This window comes from Rattus norvegicus, chromosome 11 (genome assembly GCF_036323735.1).
Source record: "Rattus norvegicus strain BN/NHsdMcwi chromosome 11, GRCr8, whole genome shotgun sequence".
NCBI lineage: Eukaryota > Metazoa > Chordata > Mammalia > Rodentia > Muridae > Rattus > Rattus norvegicus.
The window spans coordinates 446,554-468,900 of NC_086029.1; the positions used below are offsets into that span (position 1 = coordinate 446,554).

The window sequence follows — 22,347 nt, forward strand, 5'->3', positions numbered from 1 at the left end:
TTTTAGGATTGGTAAAGATATTTTCCCAATCTGTTGGTTGTCGTTTTGTCCTAACAATGGTGTCCTTTGCCTTACAGAAGCTTTGCAATTTTATGAGATCCCACTTGTCGATTCTTGATCTTAGAGCATAGGCCATTGGTGTTCTGTTCAGGAAATTTTCTCCAGTGTCCATGTGTTCGAGATTCCTCCCCACTTTTTCTTCTATTAGTTTGAGTGTGTCTGATTTGATGTAAACCTTGATCTACTTGAACTTAAGCTTTGTACAGGGTCATAAGCATGGATTGATCTGCATTCTTCTACATGGTGACCTCCAGTTGAACCAGCACCATTTGCTGAAAATGCTGGTTTTTTCCATTGGATGGTTTTGGCTCCTTTGTCAAAAATCAAGTGACCATAAGTGTGTGGGTTCATTTCTGTGTCTTCAATTCTATTCCACTGGTCTATCTGTCTGTCTCTGTACCAATACCATGCAGTTTTTATCACTATTGCTCTGTAATACAACTCATCCATTTTGAGCATTTGCTTAATATAGAACCAAAAGGGTAACCCAGTTCCAGGTGGAATTCAATGACCCTGACTGGCTTCTGCGGGAATTGCATGTATATGGTGCATAGCACTTACAGCAGGCAAAACACTTATATATAAAAGAAATAATAGCAATAATAATGATAATGATAGTAAACTGAACCAAACAACTATCCAACATAGGCACTAAATATATATTCAAGTCCAACAAAATAAAAACTAAGTATAAAAAAGGTTTTTAGAAACATGGAATTCATTATCTCTCCCATGTGGTTCCCATTGTGACTATATTTCAGGTAACCAGAGACAGATAGGTCTGGTTTTCCTGATTTCTATTTTTACTCCATTGGTGAATGTTTTCATTTCCTGAGAATCATTAGAGCAAAACTATTGAGTTTCTCACTAGTTTGTTCTATATGATCATCCCTAGAGTACTATATTTTAGGAGTACCTAAATATAGGACCACAAGGATGCATCATGGATACCTTTTCCATCATGAAATTGGTATCCACAGTAGGCCACACTAGCCACATTGAAAGTCCAATCCACATATTTACCTCTGGCTTGTTGTGAACAAATTATCAATCCCCAGGCCCCTGAATGTTTCAGTGATCTATCTCTGCATATGGTTTCTGGGATTACAGGATGGCTACACTACACATAAAAAAACAAGTTTCTTATAAGTTGAAAAACACATTTTATTCTTTAAAAAATATATTAACTTTTCTCAAAAAGTGCTTAAATGATACAATCATAATATAAAGTGCATGACCTTAACAGAACTGCAAATACACCACAAGAACAAAAATTAATAAAGAATGAATAACAAAACTTCCAACCAAAACAAACAAAGTTAATACCTGAAGAAAACAAAACTCAAACCAAAAACAAAACACAGTAATTAAGTTAAGCAGCATTCTCTTGTTGAAGATTAACACCACAGTCATACCCTGTGGCTGGCCTTGGGAACATAGCGGGAAGGCAGTCAGTCACCAATTGTAATACAGTTTTAAAGATGAATCTAGCTATGCATCTTTGGGTTCTTTACAGGTCAAGGGCTTCCAAGGCTAAAATGAAACATGTACAGAATTTGGTTTCTAGATTTTGAATTTCTCTTGACTGATTTTCAATAAGAATCTTGAAAATCCCTCAGAACAAGAAAGAATTAACCCTCTGAGACTCCTCCTGGATGCCCATCAGTATTTTGATGTGCTTCAACACTTCTTTGAAACCCTCTCATGTTCATGTTCAGTGTGAAGGGAATTCCAATGTCTGAATGGAAACTCACTTCCCTTTCCTACCTGGACTACAGCATTTACTCAGCTCAAATATTTTCACTTCCAAGGAGATAAACATTTTAAAAATTCGTCCTCTCGCTTGCCTAGCAAGTGCAAGGCCCTGGGTTCGGTCCCCAGCTCCGGAAAAAAAGAAAAAAGAAAAAAAATTCGTCCTCTCAAAGTGTACCACTAAATTAATAGCATAAAATTTCTACCATTCAAAGTCTTCCTCATGCATATTTCCTGAAGCCCTTAGCTTTCTTCATTTTAGTAACATGTTCTGCATCAGGAAGTCCTTATTTAGATACAATGTTTCTCCTTGGCTTTGAACCAGCTGCTCAGTCTTAGGTACTGGATTTACCCAAGCACAAGTTTCTCCCTTTTGAATTAAACTGTTGCCAGTACGGTTTCTTAGGTTTTTCAACTTGAAGAATTGTTGAAGCTCTTACTGTCCCTACAGAGTTATGTCTAGTAATGACCTGGTTCAATCCTCCAATCATGAGAACTGAGCAACTGCAGGTTGATAAAATCAAAATTGAATCACTAGACATCTCTGAAATGTTGTTTTCAAAGTGGGATTCAGTTGTTACTGTTTTTAAGTCATTCCTCTTAAACTTTAAAATGTAAGCATTACTCATGCACAGAATGCTTTCTCAAGAAAGGAAGAGGAATTCTAAATTTTTCATTGACTTTGGGTTTAACTTACTTGTGGAGTATACACCTCATATCTTGGATAAATCCAACATGCCACACACAGCACAGAGCAAGTCAATTATTTGTAGGATATGTGCGTGTGTGTGTGTGTGTGTGTGTGTGTGTGTGTGTGTGTGTGTGTGTCTAGGTCATTCACAGTAACTCATGCTACATGTTTGAGAAGCAAACCTGTTCAAAGATAGCATGACCTCCTTTGTTTTGAATGCCTCTTTAACATATCTGATCACTTCAAATTGCACCATTTTCTTATAACTCTGGGGTACAGACTAAATTCATAATATCCACCATTAATCTCTCCATAGGGATTCAGAGTGGAATGATAAATAATTTTTGGAGTCTTTAGATTCGAATTTTGTCCCAAAACTCATCAAGTATTTATTGTTCTGTAAATGATATCTAGCTGGTATTTTGGACATTTGAGTTTCATGCCCAGACTTCAACAGCTAAATGCACTCCCTCCATTCTTGGCAAGTTCAGGCTATGCTTCCCGAATGTCATGTTCGCTGTGACTACCTAGTTACACAGACATGTGATACGCATGTGAGTTCTAATATAGATTTCTTAATACTCAATGGTTCTGATCAGAATCTGTGAAGTTGGGAATCAACCTCTTTGTGCTAAATGTAGGTTGCAAACTGCCTCTGGATAATTTTTGAATAGCATCTTGTATATTTGCATGTGCTTTTTAGGTGGTTTTTCGTTATCTATTAACAGTTCACATACCATAGCATCAGATTATTGTAAGTTTCCACGTGAAGTGATTTCTTGTCCCTCCTGGGTTAGAATTGTGTGGGGATACTTAGATCGATCTGTGTAGCCCTAAGGAATTCTTCTTGATATATCATCATCTAGGGATGGTGCAATTATCTACAACCTTTGATACACAGCCTTTGATACACAGTCCTTGACCTGTGTAAAAGAAAAATATTTACAGCAGACTGATTCTGTAATGTTTTGTCTATTACATGATTCCCTTAGCTAAAATATGTCTATGCATGCTTATTCAGGCCCAAACAGATCCATGGGGAGACTAACCTGGCTAAAAATGTCAACTACTACTCAGATGTCCTCTACGTATACAGTCTGAGGAACAGTCACTTCAGTTCAGGTGTGGAACTGAAGAATACTCAGCCATTTTCCAAATGAAAAATAAAACCAAATTACTAAGACAAAGATTTAGGGAATGCTTTCATCTGTGTAGAACATAGAAATGTGTGATGTGAAGTAGTTTCAACCCTGTACTACAGAAGGAATAATATACTTTTGGTTATGGTCTCTCTGGACTAGTGTATGATATCAATACAGTCTTCTGTGACAGATTTTCAAGCACAAATGAACATTTGAGTTCTTCAGCAGAGTAACTGTTGCTCAAACAAATACCCTTCATGTTATTTGTAACCCTCACTGGGACCACTTACTACACGTGACAGAGTTCTGACTCATTTTTAAGTCTTTTTTTTGTATCTCATGCTAATTTTTTTCTTTTATCTTTTTTTCAGAGCTGGGGACCAAACCCAGGGCCTTGTGCTTGCTAGGCAAGCACTCTACCACTGAGCTAAATCTCCAACCCCTCATGCTAATTTTTGATGCTTTCTTTCTCCCCATGGAATAGTTAGTCGACAGGCCTGTATACCAGATATCAGCTGCATTATCAGACATTGGTTGTAATTTGCCTCCCTGCTGAATTCACAGCTACAAGGAAGTGTTTTTTATGAGAAGGCCTTGATTTTCTAGAATGTAGAATGTTGTCTGTGGCTTTCCTTGGCTCCCTCCGTTCTCTCAAGGTTCATATCAGTGAAGAAACAGCATTCAGAATGTGAAAGACTCTTGTTGGGACACAGGACAGACAAAATCAACCAAACTTTCCTTGCATGGGATTAGAACACAGTGGACAGGAGATACATTCAGCATAGTCAATGAAATGCTCCCCCTCTATACCCAATGGAAAACTGGATTGGCTTGTTAGCCATGCCAGCTTACCCTCCTTACCCAGTTCTCAGGCTGTGAAGAGGAAACTTTGTTCTCAGCAAGGGATAAGGTGGTGGACCAACATCTTACTCTTGCTCACTGTTTCCCAGTTCCTCCAAGGTAAGCAGCTTCCTCCAAAAGGAGCTCCATTTTCCATAGTCTACCTGGCTTCAGGTCTGAAGCTATGAGCCCAGTGAACAAGAGAATCTCCATAACCAAGACAATGTAAAACTTTTCTTTATTTAGTGCTGGGGAAAATGGGCAGCTGTGATGGTGTCTTCTTTATTGTAGGTTCTTTTTGAGACAGGGGAGGGGGAAGACCATTGCAGGAGGGTAAGTCTTGATCTATTTGGAGTTGTGGTATCATCATCATCATCATCATCATCATCATCATCATCATCACCACCACCACCACCACCATCATCAACAGTAGGTTAGTCTGGTAAGATGATTCAGCATTTAAGAGCACTAACTGCTTTTCCATAGTCCTGAGTTCAATTCCCAGCAAACACATCATGGCATACAACCATCTATAATGGCATCTAATGCCCTCTTCTGTTGTGTCTGACAGTTACAAAATATGCACATAAATCAAATCAAATAAATCTTTAAAATAAATAAATGAAAGTTTACTTATCTAAGTTTAAGTTACTGTGCTTCTGAAGCTGACCAGCTCTCTGTTCCTCTGAAGACAGAAAATGCATTCTCTGTCCAGGAAGAGAGCTCACACATTACTTGCCATATTCCAAGACTGTTATTCCAATCAAAGCTTCTGCTTATCTGAGAAATGAAATAGCTTCCCATCACACTCCTATCCTGTCTTCATGTTTAACTCTGAGAGGCACATAAGAAAATTAGTTTGTGCATGACGACATTACAATTACAGTTTCCTGTGATGTTAGAAAACTGAGGTTAACACAGAGGGGTCAGGACAGTCAACAAAGAAGTGGGCATAATGGCTATCTTTTGTCCAAATGCTGTTGGTGCAAAGGGTCAGTATTCCTGGGAGTTTACCCAACACACAGGTCATCTTCGGGAGCTCATTAGTCAGTTTCTCCAACTTCTTAATCTGCTGTACTTGCTCATTGACGGTGGAAGGTTGGCATGATGCCTTCACAGCAGACCCTGTAGATAAATACAAGGGAACATGCGTAGTAATGGCCCAGGCACAGGAGAGAACATGCTGAGTCCTACAGCGAAGCATAGGAAAGGGGAATTCTACAGATACTTTGAAACACTGAAAGAGCTCTCTTCAAGTTATACCTATTAGCTACTTTCCTGCTCCCAACCATGATTGCTAGACATATGTATGCCTCACTTCCTTCTGCAGTCCACTGGCCCTAAACAACAAAATCTGGCCAAGACATAAAGAATTGGAGGACATTTTCAGTTCATATCTGATGTGATGCAGGTAAGTCCTGGAATCCATAGTGCTTAGAACCACCAAGTCTTAAACATGTATGTTCAAGATAAAGAGTCAGAGACCTTGATACATGTCCAGGGGAGTAGCCCTCTCAGTTCTTGTCATAAAATTTCAATGACATGTCCAGGAATCCTCTGAAGATGAAGTTCAATACTGTACCCTGAGAGTCAAAGTTTTTATCCCTGTGGCTCTTATTGGTATTCTTCCTCATTCAGAATGAAATTAAGAAACTCATAGTAAACCAGCTGCATGCTTGTCAATTCCTGGCTCTCTGCCAAACATTCATCATATATTCTTGACTCTGGGTCTCTTCTTTAGGAATCCAGAGGCTTCAGATCATAAGTCCTACTCCTAGAAGTCCTGAGCCAAGACCACCTCCTCCTGGAAGTTCCTCAGCACAAGCCCAGGGCTCACTCTCTCTGCTTTCCACCAGATAATTTATGTTTTGCACTTTTATAAGAAGAAAGAAGTCCCAATATCTTCTTCCTCTCTCTCTCTCGTCTTTCCATGCTCTCTGTTTTATCTGGAAATAGCCTGATTATTCTGAAAAACAATTCTGTGGGTAAACCAATAATTACTAACTAAATGTCACAAGGGCATTTTCTGTTTCCATAACACTAGTGACATCACAGAGAATACCATGGAAATTCCAGCATATATTAGAGTATCCAGAGGAATGTCCCCTTCAACAGCACATAACTACCCATTAACTAGCTCTTCTCCAAATCAATAAGCCAAGTTGCCCTTTCCAGGGGCTTTGCCTGAGACACAAGGGAAGACTTTCAATCACTCTCCCTTTTAAACCAGAAATATCACTACTTCATTGATTTTTTTCCCACCTTCATGCATGGATAGTGAAGAGTCAATTTTCAAACACAGCCGAGAAATGGTCCTCCCCACCTTTGGTAGCACACTTAAAATGACAAGGAAGAAAGGAAGCTGAGAATTTAGGTCAGGATGATTGTCAGTGTACTGATGATTCCACACAGTTAATCCCTCTCAGGGGACATCTTCTATAGCTAAACGACCAGTTTCTTCAAATTCCTCATCTATTGCTCCTGCTAAGTAATATTGGAGGGTTGGGATGATGCCTTCCCAGTAGGCCAGGTACATAGATAAATACAATTAAGCAAAGATTTCGGGAATTTACGCAGACTACTACAGTTTGGATGGGGGAGTAAAAAATCCAGAAAACATATAAATTCTGATTAAAAACTTCCCTCAGAGCCTCAAAAATTACTTATTTTAGCCATGAGGCAGGTCGTGATGTGATCAGTTGTACACAGTTCTGGCTACAGGTGCATTGATTAACACAGGTGTAATTTGAGTCATCAAAAGCAAACACTCACAGAAAGCATGATGGGTCAATCTTGGAATGAGCAATTAAGAAGTCAAACTGAAGTATAGAGAGGTATCATGTGGAAGAAACAGACAGACAGACAGACAGACAGACAGACAGACAGACACACACACACACACACACACACACACACACACACACCAAAACAAAGCAGCAGTCATAGGGAAAAAGATGTTATAGATCTTTGGTAAGGAGCTTCAACCAGGGATAAAAAGTCAAATTCATCTGTTGGGTGCCACATGTGACAAGGTCTATACTCTTTAAAGGGTGTCACTACTACATTTATGTACAACATCCATTAGGAACATACAGACAGGGAAGGGTAAAGTAAGGGAAGAGACTAGGTATTCTTTTTTTTTTTAAGATTTATTTATTTATTATATATATAAGTACACTGTAGCTGTCTTCAGATACACCAGAAGAGGGCATCGGATCTCTTTACAGATGGTTGTGAGCCACCATGTGGTTGCTGGGAATTGAACTCATGACCTCTGGAAGAGCAGTCGGGTGCTCTTAACCGCTGAGCCATCTCTCCAGCCCCGAGACTAGGTATTCTTAAACTATACAGGTTTATTGAAGCCCCATTTTACCTTTCTCCTGATGCTGGAAGACCCTGCAAAGAGAAGCTAGCCCATGGTCAGCCTGGCAGGCATTTCTTGGATCTCTGAAAATTTTTCTTCTATACATGCTCCTTGGACCCTAGGCTTGTTGGGAGTTATTGAATTTTCTACATCTTCTCAGTTCTCAAAGTTCTAGTCTAGTAGAGTTGGACATCAACTCTATTTCTAATTGTGGTTCTCCATTGGACAGCAAGTTCAGATCACACTGGGGTTTATGAGAGAATCAAGTGCATACGCTGGTATGAAATGTGCTTTCATTTGTAAAGACTGTTGTAGAAAAGAGGAAAATATATGACAGAGAGGCATAGAGACACACACAGAGAGAAAGACACATACACAGAGAGAGAATGAAAGAATATGCCTTGTGTACATGAAGCCAGAAAAGAATTTGTGAATCTAGATGACAAGGTATGACGGACTGCCTGTAAATCCCAGTAACTAAGAAAGAAGCCTGGGGTCAGTTGTGCTATTAAGACTTCATACAGGGGTTGGGGATTTAGCTCAGTGGTAGAGTGCTTGCCTAGGAAGCGCAAGGCCCTGGGTTCGATCCCCAACTCTGAAAAAAAGGAAAAAGGAAAAAAAAGACTTCATACAGATTGGCCTATACCAATGTGAGACACTAGACTTCCATGAGCAAATCCTTAGCCTGGAAAATGTAGTTATGGTGGCCCAGAAAAATAAACACAGATTTGTCCCCTCTGTCTGCCTCTCATTACTCTGATCTCCCATGTCACAGGAGGCTGAATGGTCTTCCACATACCCTGAGATGCAGCTCACAAGGGACAGTATCTGTCTTCAACAGTGCTTCATCTGAGCCTACCCTTGGTTTGTGGATGGTACTCAGGAAGTGAACTGACAGGTTACACTTTGCCTAGCTAGGTGTCAAAGTTCAAACATGAGACTCCCACACTCTGATTGTCAACACTTCCATGTTTCTACTGGGAGGGCAGTGTCACAATGGCCTGCTACTGCCTTCTCATTCCTTTCACATGTGTCATGTGACCAAGTTGACAGCCTCCTTCAGCTTATTCACAGATCCACAGGATACAACTTGGCGTCAGAGCCCACATATCTGGCCACAGAAGCCTAGAGAACAATGTCAGTGATCACAGTGATAATGAAGACATGGCAGGGCATTTCCTCCAAGTTTTACTTTCAAGTGTATTCTTTTATTGAAGATTATGCTACTCTTTCTAGAAGGTCACATTGTGGGAGAACATTCTACCCCATCCACAGTTTATAGATTTCTTACATAGACTCCTTTCAGTGACAAGGTTTCTGTAAACTTGCATACAAACTAACCATTTAAGCACACATACACAAACACACACACATACACATACACACACACACACACACACACACACATGCATGGTGTACGGATAATAGAGATGCATTATAGAAGAAAAGTTAGGTCAGTTAATCTAGAATATAGGATGTGAAGGGTTGCACTAAAATGTATTACCCTGTGAAGGAGGATGGGAAACAATTGTGAGTGGTGCTTTCCCCACAACTTGGCCACATGAACAATGAAGTATGAGAGAATAGATCTGCATGATCAAAGCCAAAGACCAGGAACATACACAGTCATTTGAATGTAAATACAGCTCATCTCACTGATCTCTAATGGAAGTGTTGAGGTGTTTCACACACCTCTTCCTGCATAGTATTTCATTGCAGTACAATGCTAGCACACTGAAGGATATTCAAGTACATACCTGACAGGTGATCATTTGACCTAGCTTCATAGAGAGATGAAGCAAGAATGTCAGCATTCCCAGAGATCTGTTGAGTAGAGGGTGCTGATTTCCTCTGGATCCCTTAGCAATGCTTCAGAAATCCAAGGAGACAGCGTCCTCAAGCCTATTCACAGCTGCACATGGTGTAATTTGGCTTCAGAACACCATAGCCTGTAGTTACAGAAGCCAGGATGAAAACTACAAACTCCATCAGCATACAGTTGATGTTCAGATGCCCAGAATCATGGGTAGGTCTCTCTAGACCCACGACTGTAGATACACATGCCTTGTAGGAGTAGAACATGATTGTTTAGTTTCCCCAATTACTGTTCAGGACAAGTAGGGAAGTCAGGAAGAGCCAGTCCCTGCTCTAGTTCACTAACTGACAGTTCTTCACTGTAGTAGAAAAATGCCTGCCAAAGGACACTGTCATTAGGACAAAACAGCAAGAAACAAATTTGGAAAGGGTCTATACCAATCCTACATCTAATACAGAGCTATTACCAATACATACAAAGAACTCAAGAAGTTAGACTTCAGAGAGACAAATAACCCTATTAGAATTATGGTACAGAACTAAACAAAGATTTCTCAACTGAGAAAAATCACGTATTTGAGAAGCACCTAAAGAAATGTTCAACATTCTTAGTCATCAAGGAAATGTAAATGAAAACAACCCTGAGATTCCACCTCACACAAGTCAGAATGGCTGAAATAAAGAGACAGGAGACAGCAGAGCTGATAAGGATGTAGAGAAAGAGGGACACTCCTTTTTGGTGGGATTACAAACTGGTACAACCACTCTGGAAATCAGTCTGCAGGTTCCTCAGAAAATTGGACATTGCACTAACTGAGGACTCAGCCATACCCCTCCTGAGCATATACAGAAAAGATGCTCCAACATACAACAAAGACACATGCTCAACTATGTTCATAGCACCTTATTTATAATACCCATAAGCTGGAAAGAACCCAGATGACAATTATGGGGAATGGATACAGAAAATGTGGTATATCTACACAATTGGGTACTACTCAGCTATCAAAAAAATGATTTCAAGTAATTCATAGAAAAATGGATTGAACTAGAAAATATCATCCTGAGTGAGGCAACCCAATCACAGAAAAACTCACATAGAATGCAGTCACCAAAAGTGAATATTGGCCCAAAAGCTCAAATTATCCAAGATGCATATATGGATGTATGTATATCAGCCACCAAAACTAGATAAGATTGGTGAAGCTAAGAAGAGCATGTTGACAGGAATCAGATATATATCTATCCTGAGACACACGGGTAGAGCATGTCAAATACAGAGGTAAATGCTAGCAGCAAACCACTGAACTGAAAACAGACCTCTTGGTGGAATTTGAGAAAGGATTACAAGAGCTGAAGGAGCTTTCAACCCCATAAGAACAACATTGCCAATGAACCAGAGCTTCCTGGTACTAATCCAATATTCAAAGACTATACATGGACAGACCTATGGCTCCAACTGCATATGTGGCAGAGGATGGCATTGTTGGGCACCGATGGAAGTTGAAGCCCTTGGTCCTCCCTAGGTTTGACTTCCAGTTCAAGGGAATTTGAAGGCACAGTAAGGGGGGTTAGAGAAGAAGGGATACTGAATAGGTAGGGATCTTTTTTTTTTAAATATTTATTTAATGTATATCAGTACACTATAGCTGTCTTCAGACACACCAGAAGAGGGCATCAGATCTCATTACAGATGGTTGTGAGCCACCATGTGGTTGCTAGGAATTGAACTCAGTACCTCAAGAAGAGGAGTCGGTGCTCTTAACCGCTGAGCCATCTCTCCAGCCCATAGGTAGGGATCTTATGGGCAGGAAACTGGGAAAGGAAATCACATTTTAAATGTAAATATAGAAACATCCAGTTTTAAAAAGCACTAAAATTTGCTAAAAAAAAAAAAAAAGAAAGATATAAAAGAAAAGAAAACTGGCAACTAATCACACCTATTGACTCGGAAATCTAAAGTGGTGTTCAGAGTCATACTAGTGGAAAGACAGAGATGATGAAGTCTCAAATAGAAGCACTTCTCTCTCCCAGATATCAGAGTCAGACACAAACTGCACTATAGGGATCCAAAGCATGGATGAGTTTACTCTGAGCTGAGGACACAATATTGTCCATCCTATCTTCCTTAGAACCTTTTTCTTTTGGACAAAAGGAATAAAGGCCATGAGCTCTCAGGAAAACAACTGTGCCCTTCCCAAAACTTGGCTTTTGGAATAAAGAAATGAATGATATAAACTCTCTGACTTCCAGGAACCATAAGAACAAGGAAGTCCAGATGCTTCTGAGAGGCTCTCAGCTCCTGATTCCCATATGTGGAAGGCTCAGATCAAGGCTATCTCTTAAGTGATCCCACTCAACCCCTAGGAAGGACTCACTGAGCTTTCCCATGGACCACATATTTCTCCCTTTTTTTAATACCAAGGCAGAAAGCCAGCTTCCTTCTCCCCATCTCTGATCTCTTCATCCTCTTTGTTCTCACTCCCCCAATGGCTGTTTACCCTGAATTACAGGCCAATTAGTAAACCCTAGAGGTACTGAAGGAACATCTGAGAGGCAGTTGCAGTCATGACAACATTTGTGACATCTCTCCAGGTTATAAGAGATTTATCAGGGAGGGCCTAATGATGATGTCACTGAGATCTGCCATGACCCACCTACTAAACAGCTTTCCATACATTGACCAGATTCAAGGGTGCCGTTTCCGTCTCCTGTGACACAGTGAAAATTTTATGTACTCCATCTCTCTAAAGCTACAGACTTCTCTTTGCTTCATCCGTGGTTACATGCTCTGAATGGAGAAAGTTAGTCAGGGGCTTGGCATGGGTAGAAAAGATTTAGGAACATGGAATGTAGGAGATTTTTCTAGATAATAATTTTATTCCCGGTTCTTTCCTGTGATATACCGTTCAATTTTCAAGGTTTTCTCTGTTTCCCAAAGGCCAGGATTTTCCCTACAAACCTTAATTGAGTGAATATTGTATTGCATTTTCTAATTGTACATTCCTTAATAGGGGACTTTATAAATATTCCTGAATGTGTACTCAAAATTTCTGTTTTCCAATTCCATTTTGTGCAATGATTTTGGCAGCAAAGGGGATCCAGCTATTGAGTGAGTTTAACAGTGTAAGTATTGTGTACCTACTTCAAATGATTAACTCCTAAATCCTTATTTTATCTAAAAATTACCAAACATCAGAAAAGAAAATGACAACGTGGAGTATAGAATTCAATTCTCTATATACTTTAGATATCAGGTCTGCAATATCTACCTTCCTGTGCTCGCAGGGCCAGATTCGAGTGTTTTGGATGTTTCACCATGATTCTTTCTTCAGGCCAAATATAAGATACAGGAGGATGGGCAGGGAAAGGAATGGCTTGAGGTCCAGTGAAACCTCAACTTCAGTAGGTTCGTAAGAACAGGAGGGAGTCTATTTGGCATTGTCTATTGTGGATTCTACATTCTTGACCTAGTTGCCCAGAATTCATGTTTTAAATTCCACCTTACTTCATAACTGTAGAAGCCATCAAAATTATATATGTACATCAGCCACCAAAACTAGATAAGAGTGATGAAGGTAAGAGGTGCATTTTGCCAGGAACCGGATTTAGGTCTTTCCTGAGAGACAAAGCTACAGCATGTCAAATACAGAAGTGAATGCTAGTGGCAAACCAGTGAACTGAAAAAATTCCTCTAGTTGGTAGATTTTGACAAAGGATTCAAGAGTTGAAGGGGCTTACAACCCCATAAGAAAAACAATGCAAATGAACCAATGTTTTCTGGTACTAGACCACTAATCAAAGAATGTACGTGGACATACCTATGGCTCCAAATTCGTATGTGACAGAGGATGGCCTTGTTGGGCAAAATGGAAGTAGAAGCCCTTGGTCCTCCCTAGGGTTGTCTCCAAGTTCAAGGAAAGGTCAAGGGGCAGAACAGGGGGTTAGAGAAGAAGGGGAAGGGAACGGGTAGGGAACTTATGGGCAGGAAACTGGGAAAGGAAATAATATTTTATGTAAATATAGAAACATCCAGTTAAAAAAAACAATAAATTTTGCTAAAAAATAAAAAATGAAATATATAAGGGGTTGGGGATTTAGCTCAGTGGTAGAGCGCTTGCCTAGGGAGTGCAAGGCCCTGGGTTCGGTCCCCAGCTCCGGAAAAAAAAATGAAATATATAAAAGAAAAGAAAACTGACAACTAGTCACACCTATTGACTCGGATATCTAAAGTGGTAGTCAGAGTAATACTAGTGGAAAGTCTGAGATGATGAAGCCTCAACCAGAAGCACTTCTCTCTCCCAGATACCAGTGTCAGACACAAACTGCACCATAGGTATCCAAAGCATGGAGGAGTTTACTCTGAGCTGAGGACACAATACTTGTCCATCTCTTCTTCCTCAGGACATTTATTTTTTGACAAAAAGAATAAAGGCCATGAGATCTCAGGAAAACAAGTGTGCCCTTCCCAACACTTGGCATTTGAAATAAAGAAATGAATAATATAAACTCTCTGACTTCCAGGAACCATAAGAACAGGGAAGTCCAGAGGTTTCTGAGAGGCTCCCAGCTCCTGATTCCCATATGTGGAAGGCTCAGATCAAGGCTATCTCTTCAGAAAACTCATTAAAACCCTACCAAGGACTCAGAGCTTTCCCATGGACCACGTATTTCTTCATTGTTTATACCAAGACAGGAGGCCAGCTTCCTTCTCCCCATCTCTGATCTCTTCATCCTCTTGTTCTCACTCCCAAATGGCTGTTTACTCTGAATTACAGGCCAAGTAGTAAACCCTAGAGGTACTGAAGGAATATCTGAGAAGGAGTTGCAGTCACGAGAACAGTTGTGACATCACAGAAGAAGCTATGGCTTTGCAGGTTACAAGAGATTTATCAGGGAGTGCCTAATGATGATGTCACTGAGACGTGCCATGGCCTACCTATAAACAGCTTTCCTTACATTATCCAGATTCGAGGGTGCCCGTTCCAGGAGTGTCTCCTGTGACACAGTGGAAACCTTTACTTACTCCATCTCTCTAAAGCTAGAGACTTCTCTTTGCTTCATCAGTGGTTACATGCTCTGAATGGAGAAAGTTAGTCAGGGGCTTGGCATGGGTAGAAAAGATTTAAGAACATGGAGTGGAGGAGCATCTTCTGGATAATATTTTTATTCCCAGGTTCTTTCCTGTGACATACAGTTCAATTTCCTAGGTTTTCTCTGTTTCCCAAAGGCCAATATTTTTCCTAGAGACCTTTAATTGACTGAATATTGTATTTCACTTTCTTATTGTTCATTGCTTGATAGGGGACCTTATATATATATTCCTGAATCTGTACTCAAAAATTCCGTTTTCCAATTCTAGTTTTTGCAATGATTTTGGCCACAAAGGGGGCCAAGCTATAGAGTGAATGTTACAGTGTAAATATTGTGTACCTACTTCAAATGATAAACTCCCAAATTTTTATTTTATGCAAAAAAATCCCTGACATTAGTAAATCAAAGGAAAGCATGGACTATAGAATGCGGTTCTGTAGTCCCATTAGATATCAGTTCTGTAATATCTACCTCCTTGTGTTCCCAGGTCCAGACTTCAGGCTTTTGGATGTTTTAACATGATTCTTACTTCAGGCCAAACATAAGGTACAGGAGGATGGGCAGGGAGAGGAATGTCTTGAGGTCCAGTGAAACCTCAACTTCAATAGGTTCATAAGAACAGGAGGGAGTCTCTTGGGCATTGTCTATTGTGGATTCTCCGTTCTTGACCTAGCTGTTCAGAATCCACGTTAAAATTCCACCTAACCTCATAGCTGTAGAAGCCACCAAAAGCATATATACATAGATAGATAGATCAGCCACCAAAACTAGGATAAGATTAATGAAGCTAAGAAGTGCATGGTTCCAGGAACTGGATATAGATCTTTCCTGAGAGGCACAGCTAGAGCATGTCAAATACACAAGTGAATGTTAGTGGCAAAACAGAAAATTGTAAATGGACATGTTGTTGGTAGATTTTGACAAAGGATTACAAGAGTTGAAGGTGCTTTCAACCCCATAAGAACAACATTGCCAATGAACCAGAGCTTTCTGGTACTAAACCAATATCCAAAGACTGTACATGGACAGACATATGGCTCCAACTGCATATGTAACAGAGGATGGCATTGTTGGGCACCAAAGGAAGGAGAGGCCCTTTGTCCTCCCTAGGTTTGACCCCCAGTTCAAGGGAATGTCAAGGGGGAGTAAGGGAGGTTTAAATAGAAAGGAAGGGGAACGTTTAGGTCTCTTATGGACAGGAAACTGGGAAAGGAAATAACATTTGAAATGTAAATATAGAAATATCGAAAAAAGTATTAAATTAGCTTAAAAATTAAAAAATAAATGAAAGAAATAAAAGTAACTAAAACTGCAAGGTAATCAGACCTATTGACTCAGATATCTAGAGGGTCACTGTCACTTTCATTCCCTGAAATTAGTATTTCCGACTAATACTAGTGGAAAGACTGAGATGATGAAGTCTCAACTACAAGCACTTCTCTCTCCCAGATATCAGAGTTAGAAACAAAATGCATTATAGGAATCCAAACCATGGAGGAGTTTACTCTGAGCTGAGGACACAATACTTGTCTTTCCCTTTTTCGTTAGGACCCTTTTCTTCTGGGCAAAAAGAGTAAAAGCCATGAGCTCTCAGGAAAACAACTGTGCCCTTCCCAATACCTGGCTTTTGGAATAAAGAAATTAATGATATAAACTCTCTGATTTCTACCAACAAAAACAAGCAGGGAAGTACAGATGTTTCTGAGAGGCTCCCAACTCCTGTTTCCCATAAATGAAAGGCTCAGATCAAGGCTATCTCTTCAGCACACCCACTCAACCCCTACACAGGACTCACTATGCTTTCCCATGGACCACGTATTTCTTCTTTTCTTATACCAAGACAGAAGGCCAGCTTCTTTATCCCCAACTCTGTTCTTTTCATTCTCTTTGTTCTCCCTTCCAAATGGCTGTTTACTCTGAATTAGAGGCCAATTAGTAAACCCTAGAGGTACTGAAGGAATATCTGAGAGGCAGATCCAGTCAGGACACTTGTGATCACAGAAGAAGCTAGGGCTCTCCAGGATACAAGAGATTTTTCAGGGAGGGGCTAATGATGATGTCACTGAGAACTGCCATGGCCTACCTGCTGAACAGCTTTCCTTACATTGACCAGATTCGAGGGTGCCCTTTCCAGGAGTGTCTCCTGTGACACAGTGGAAACATTTATTTACTACATCTCTCTACAGCTAGAAACTTCTCTTTGCTTCCTTAGTGGTTACATGTTCTGAATGGAGAAAGTTAGTTAGGGGCTTGTCTTGGGTAGAAAAGATCTAGGAACATGGGATGTAGGAAATTCTTCTGGATAATAATTCTATTCCCAGGTCCATTCCTGTAACAAACAGCTCAATTTCCTAGGTTCTCTCTGTTTCCCAAAGGCCATTTATTCCCTACAGACATTTAATTGAGTGAATATTGTATTTCATTTTCCAATTGTTCATTCCTTGATAGGGGACTTTATAGGTATTTCTGAATGTGTACTCAAAAATTCCGTTTTTCAATTCTAGTTTTTTTGCAATGATTTTGGCAACAAAGGTGGCCAAGCTACAGAGTGAATTTAACAGTGTAGATATTGTGTACCTACTTAAAATTATTAACTCCCAATTTTTTATTTTATGCAAAAAATACCTGACATCAGTAAATCATAGACAGCATGGACTACAGAATGTGGTTCTGTAGTCCCATTAGATATCAGTTCTGTAATATCTACCTTCCTGTGTTCCAAGGGTGAGACTTCAGGCTTTTGGATGTTTTACCATGATTCTTACTTACTTTGGGGTGTGTTCCATGCTGATGTCCATGAGGCCCAATAATTTACATTTGGTGATTTGCAGTCGACCCTTTGTTACTAGGAGAGGTCACAGCTACTCTGACACCTAAGGCACATAAAGATCCAAAGAATAAAGAGGATTCACGGCCCATCCGTAAACATACTGCATACCTGCAAGTTCATTTCTCTTCTCAAAGTAGGCGTAGATTCCAGCATAGTAAACCTGACGTGTGTCCGTGTGAGCCAACGGTGCTGCCTATTTTACAACATATAAGATAAACTCAAGTTCCGTGACTTTGATCAAGAGGTCGACAACTATTTATTCAAAGATTTGTATTGTCAGTTTCTCTATTTTGTTTTTTGTTGTTTCTTTGTTTTACTCAACCCTAATTTTGGGGCGATTTGGGCTGGAAAATGTCTTTAAGCACCAGGCCTGAGTTACTTCCTATAAAGACTATAAACTTTATTTTGCTTCTGGGTCATCAGGGTGGAGGTAGGAGCATCGAATCACACATCACTATTAATGTCACTCTCATGGGACAGAATAGAGGGATCGGTCCCTAAGAGCATTGGCTTCTCAGGCACAGGGCCTGATTTTCAGGCCCTGAGAGATGGCTCAACATTGTCTGTATCTTTAGTCACAGGGGATCAGACTGTCTCTTGGCCTAGTCTGACACTAACCCTCTGTGAATGAACTCTCCACATTGCTTATTTTTATTATTAACACAGTCCTGTTAAATTGAGTAGAGATAACAAAAGCTTGTGTTGAAGCCAGTCAGACCCCAGGTGTTACAGTAAATATTAAAAATGTCTGAACCTTTTATCCTGTGCTAGTGCCACACACGTAGTACACAAATCTACCTAGGGCCATTCAAGACCACCCAGGTCTGGGTCATCCTTCTGCAACTTGATTCTGCCCTTCCTTTCTCTTCTCTCCCGCCTTACAAGAGCTTTGTCCCCAGGGGACAGAGAGAGAAAATTGAATGTAAACCTAAAAATATAGTACTGGGGTTGGGAATTTAGCTCAGTGGCTCAGTGGTAGAGCGCTTGCCTAGGAAGCGCAAGGCCCTGGGTTCAGTCCCCAGCTCCGAAAAAAAAAGAGAAAGAAACAAAAACAAAAACAAAAAACCATAGTACTGCCAGTACCAGTCAATGCCTTGTAAGGCATAGGACAACTAGTCGACCTCGTTTTCCAATGCGGAGGGGTGGAGAGTCCGGAGGGCGAACTGGTTGATATATATTATATATTATATATCTTATATTATATATTATATGTTATATGTTATATGTTATGTATTATATATCTTATATTACATATTATATATCTTATATCATATATCATATATTATATAGTATATATTATATATCATATATTACATATCTTATATTACATATCATATGTCATATATCATGTATCATATATCGTATATCGTATATCATATATTATATATCGTATATCGTATATCATATATTATATATCGTATATTATATATTATATATATGCTCTTAATAATTTTTTTTTAAAAAGCCAGAAAGCAATACCAAGTCAACTGCGTAAAGTACGCTTCGCCATATATTATGTACATCTGGTCGACCTCCGTCAAGTGGAGAGGGATTACCAAAAGCAAAGTGACGTCGGGACTACTGGTCGACCTCCGAGAATCTCAGAAGAAAGATATATGTGGATACTGATATAGATTTAAAAAAAAATAGAAAAAGAAAAGAAAACACTCCAAAGCCAGTATCTGGTCGACCGCGAAAGGGCACTCGTCGCCAGATACTTCGGACATCTGGTCGACCTCCTCCAAGAGAAAAAAGAGAAAAAAGACAGTGCCCGTCGCGAGTACTGGTCGACATCCGAGAATCTCAGAGGAAAGAGTATAGGTATGTGCGTGTGTATGTATATATGTATGTGTGTATGTGTGTATGTATATAATATATGTATGTATGTATGTATATATATTTTTTTAAAAGAGTCCACATAGCGTGGAAAAATGGGACACAACAGGCAGCGGAGGTTCGGGAACTCCTTCCAAAAAAAAAAAAAACCGTCGACCGCAGAGGAGCACACCAGGCAGCACTAGCACCAACCCGGAAAACCCTTCCAGTCGCACCAACAACTCCAACCGATAAGGGACGACAACCACCACGGGGAAATCGGGAACAGCTGACACGGGGGACGGTTGTCATAAGCTTCCCCACAGAGCACAGGCAAGAAAGCACGGGAAAGTAGGAAGTGAGTACGCATGGGGAGTGGGTTAAGCTTCAAGCATCGAAGAGGCCCATGCTCAGAAAAAAACAGCTAGGGCTGGACAAGCAAACAGCCTTGGAAGCTTCTTCCAACGTCCTTTAATGACAAAAAGAGTCAAAAGGACAGCGTATCAGCACATATCTCCAGGTACAATAAGGACAGATAGCAAAGATGAAAAGTGTAAAAGACACAGGGATAAACATGACAGGCCACACGGAACGTCTGGAAGTCATGTTCGGTGACGTGTCCCCAAGAGGTCCCCATGAAGAAAGAGAACCGAACCTCAAAGGAACAACTGGTCGACCTTAGAACCCTGAGTGCTCACAGACCGAGGAGGCCATGGTAGATAGCCTGGAACACAGCTACCCTCGGCCTCAGAAGTCCATGCTCCCGCTGGCAGGGACCGGGGAGGATCCTGGAAAAAAGTCTCACAGGCGCCCCATAGCAGGGCCACCTCGGCTCGGAGGGCGGGGACACAGCACCCTCTCGGCCTCAGAGGTCCAGGCTCCCGCTATCAGGGACCGAAGGGACTCCTGGAAAAGAAAAGAAAAAACTCCGTGGCGCCCCCTAGCCGGGCCACCTCGGCTCGGAAGACGGGGACACAGCACCCTCTCGGCCTCAAAAGTGTCTATGGTCCCGCTGGCTGGGACGGGAGAGGAGGGAAGAAATAAAAAAAAAATTTTTTTGAAAAAAAAAAAAAAATCCGGGACGGGGCCCAAGCCTTCTGGTCGACCTCATCCAGCTGCCACCAACCCCTCCCTGTGTCCCAATATGTCGTACAGCCACCCTCCTCCCCTGAAGTTCTCCAGGTACAACCTCCTAGCTAGAGATGGTCCCCAGACAGGACACCGTCTCCGTCGCGCACCCGCCTGCTTGCCTGTCACCCTCTCACCCTGGCCGGCTCACCACAGGCACTTCCCCGTCCTTTGTCACCAACCGGGGGGACAGGAGCGTTGCGGAAACTTGTCGCCACTAGGTGTCGCCCGACAGCGATCTCGATCAAGCAAACCAATACAGACTGTCACGCGCCGCCGCCGCCACACACACTCATTCCGTCTCTCCGGAGTGACCTCCCTAGCTCAGGGGGACAGTCACCCACGCACAACGGGGCAGGTACCCACCACTTCTCCCGAATGGCACAAACGGTCCCGGTTGTCCCGCCGGAACACAGTGAACGCGGGATGGACTCGGGGCCAACCCCCTCAGGCACCCAGAAAAGGAAAGTAGGACGGAGCGGTGAAAACAGGCCACCTCTAAGTGAAAGGACATGCACTCTCGAATCGGTTAACAATTAGCAAGGAACAGGCACAGTTAGGAAAAGGGAGCGTCCAAACTCCGGCGTGAGGGGAGGGTGGCGGCGACCTCAGTTCCACACCATTTTTAAATGGCTCACTCATTTTTAAAACCCTCCACCGATCCCGATGGGGGGGAGGGGGGGTTGTTGTTGTTCTCTGTTCCTCGCTGCCACCGCCAGCCGGCACTCACCAAACCACACACCTGCCACCCTCTTTGGAAGACTAAACACAGAGAGTAAATTAAAAGAATGGTGGAATGATGGTGGAATGGTTAAAATTCCCGTGATTTGTTTTCACTCTGATCAAAACATACTTATTTTGTGCATTTGCATTCCCTTGTTCACACGTGCCTCTGTGTGTGTGGTGGGGGGAGGGAGGGAGGGAGGGAGGGAGGGAGGGAGAGAGAGAGAGAGAGAGAGAGAGAGAGAGAGAGAGCCAATTTAAAAAATAAAAACATGGTTAAATACAGCTACTTTGGGAAGATTGCTAGAGAGAATGCAGTCCAGAGTATGGAGGCCAGAGCTCTGGACGTTCTAGACCACAGGTCTCCCATCTCCCATATACCAGGCACCCAGCACCACCATCCCTACTTTGTTTGTTTGTGTGTTTGTTTGCTTGCTTGTTACATTAGTTTCATCCCAAGTTAATAATTATATATTTTTTTTCTATGCACGTATTTAGTTGTGGCAGGGGAACTCCTTCTTTAGGACAGGCAGACTTAGCTAGTTAGTTAGCCAGTCAAAAGTACGTAAAAAATTTATATCAACATAAATATCATTCACTAAGAAATCCTATCTGGGGCTGGAGAGATGGCTCAGCGGTTAAGAGCGCCCGACTGCTCTTCCAGAGGTCATGAGTTCAATTCCCAGCAACCACATGGTGGCTCACAACCATCTGTAAAGAGATCTGATGCCCTCTTCTGGTGTATCTGAAGACAGCTACAGTGTACTTATATATAATAAATAAATAAATCTTTAAAAAAAAAAAAAAGAAATCCTATCTGAAGAAAAAGAAAGAAAGGAAGAAAGAAGGAAGGGAGGGAGGGAGGGAGGGAGAGAGAGAGAGAGAGAGAGAGAGAGAGAGAGAGAGAGAGAGAGAAAGAAAGAGGAAAACTGGCAGACTTAGTTTTAGTGTTTTTGTTATTGTTTATTCAAGATATTGTTTCAGGGCTGGAGAGACGGCTCAGCGGTGAAGAGCACTGACTGCTCTTCCAGAGATCCTTAGTTCAAATCCAAGCAACCACATGGTGGCTCACAACCATCTGTAATGGAATCCT

The 22,347-nt window shown here is 41.3% G+C and overlaps 1 long non-coding RNA gene across 3 annotated transcripts; it reads right to left on the reverse strand.

The window, feature by feature from the left end:
- Nucleotides 1-778: 778 nt before the first annotated feature.
- Nucleotides 779-21,446, reverse strand: LOC134481046 (uncharacterized). Of its 3 annotated transcripts, XR_010056215.1 has the most exons (4): nt 20,898-21,444; nt 17,528-17,631; nt 9,607-9,798; nt 779-5,610 (listed from the first exon to the last, which is right to left on the reverse strand). It is a non-coding gene; the product is annotated as an uncharacterized LOC134481046 (long non-coding RNA). The 3 variants fall into 3 exon arrangements; XR_010056214.1 differs by having other exon boundaries at nt 9,607-17,631; nt 20,898-21,446; XR_010056213.1 differs by lacking the exon at nt 9,607-9,798 and having other exon boundaries at nt 20,898-21,437.
- Nucleotides 21,447-22,347: the final 901 nt, after the last annotated feature.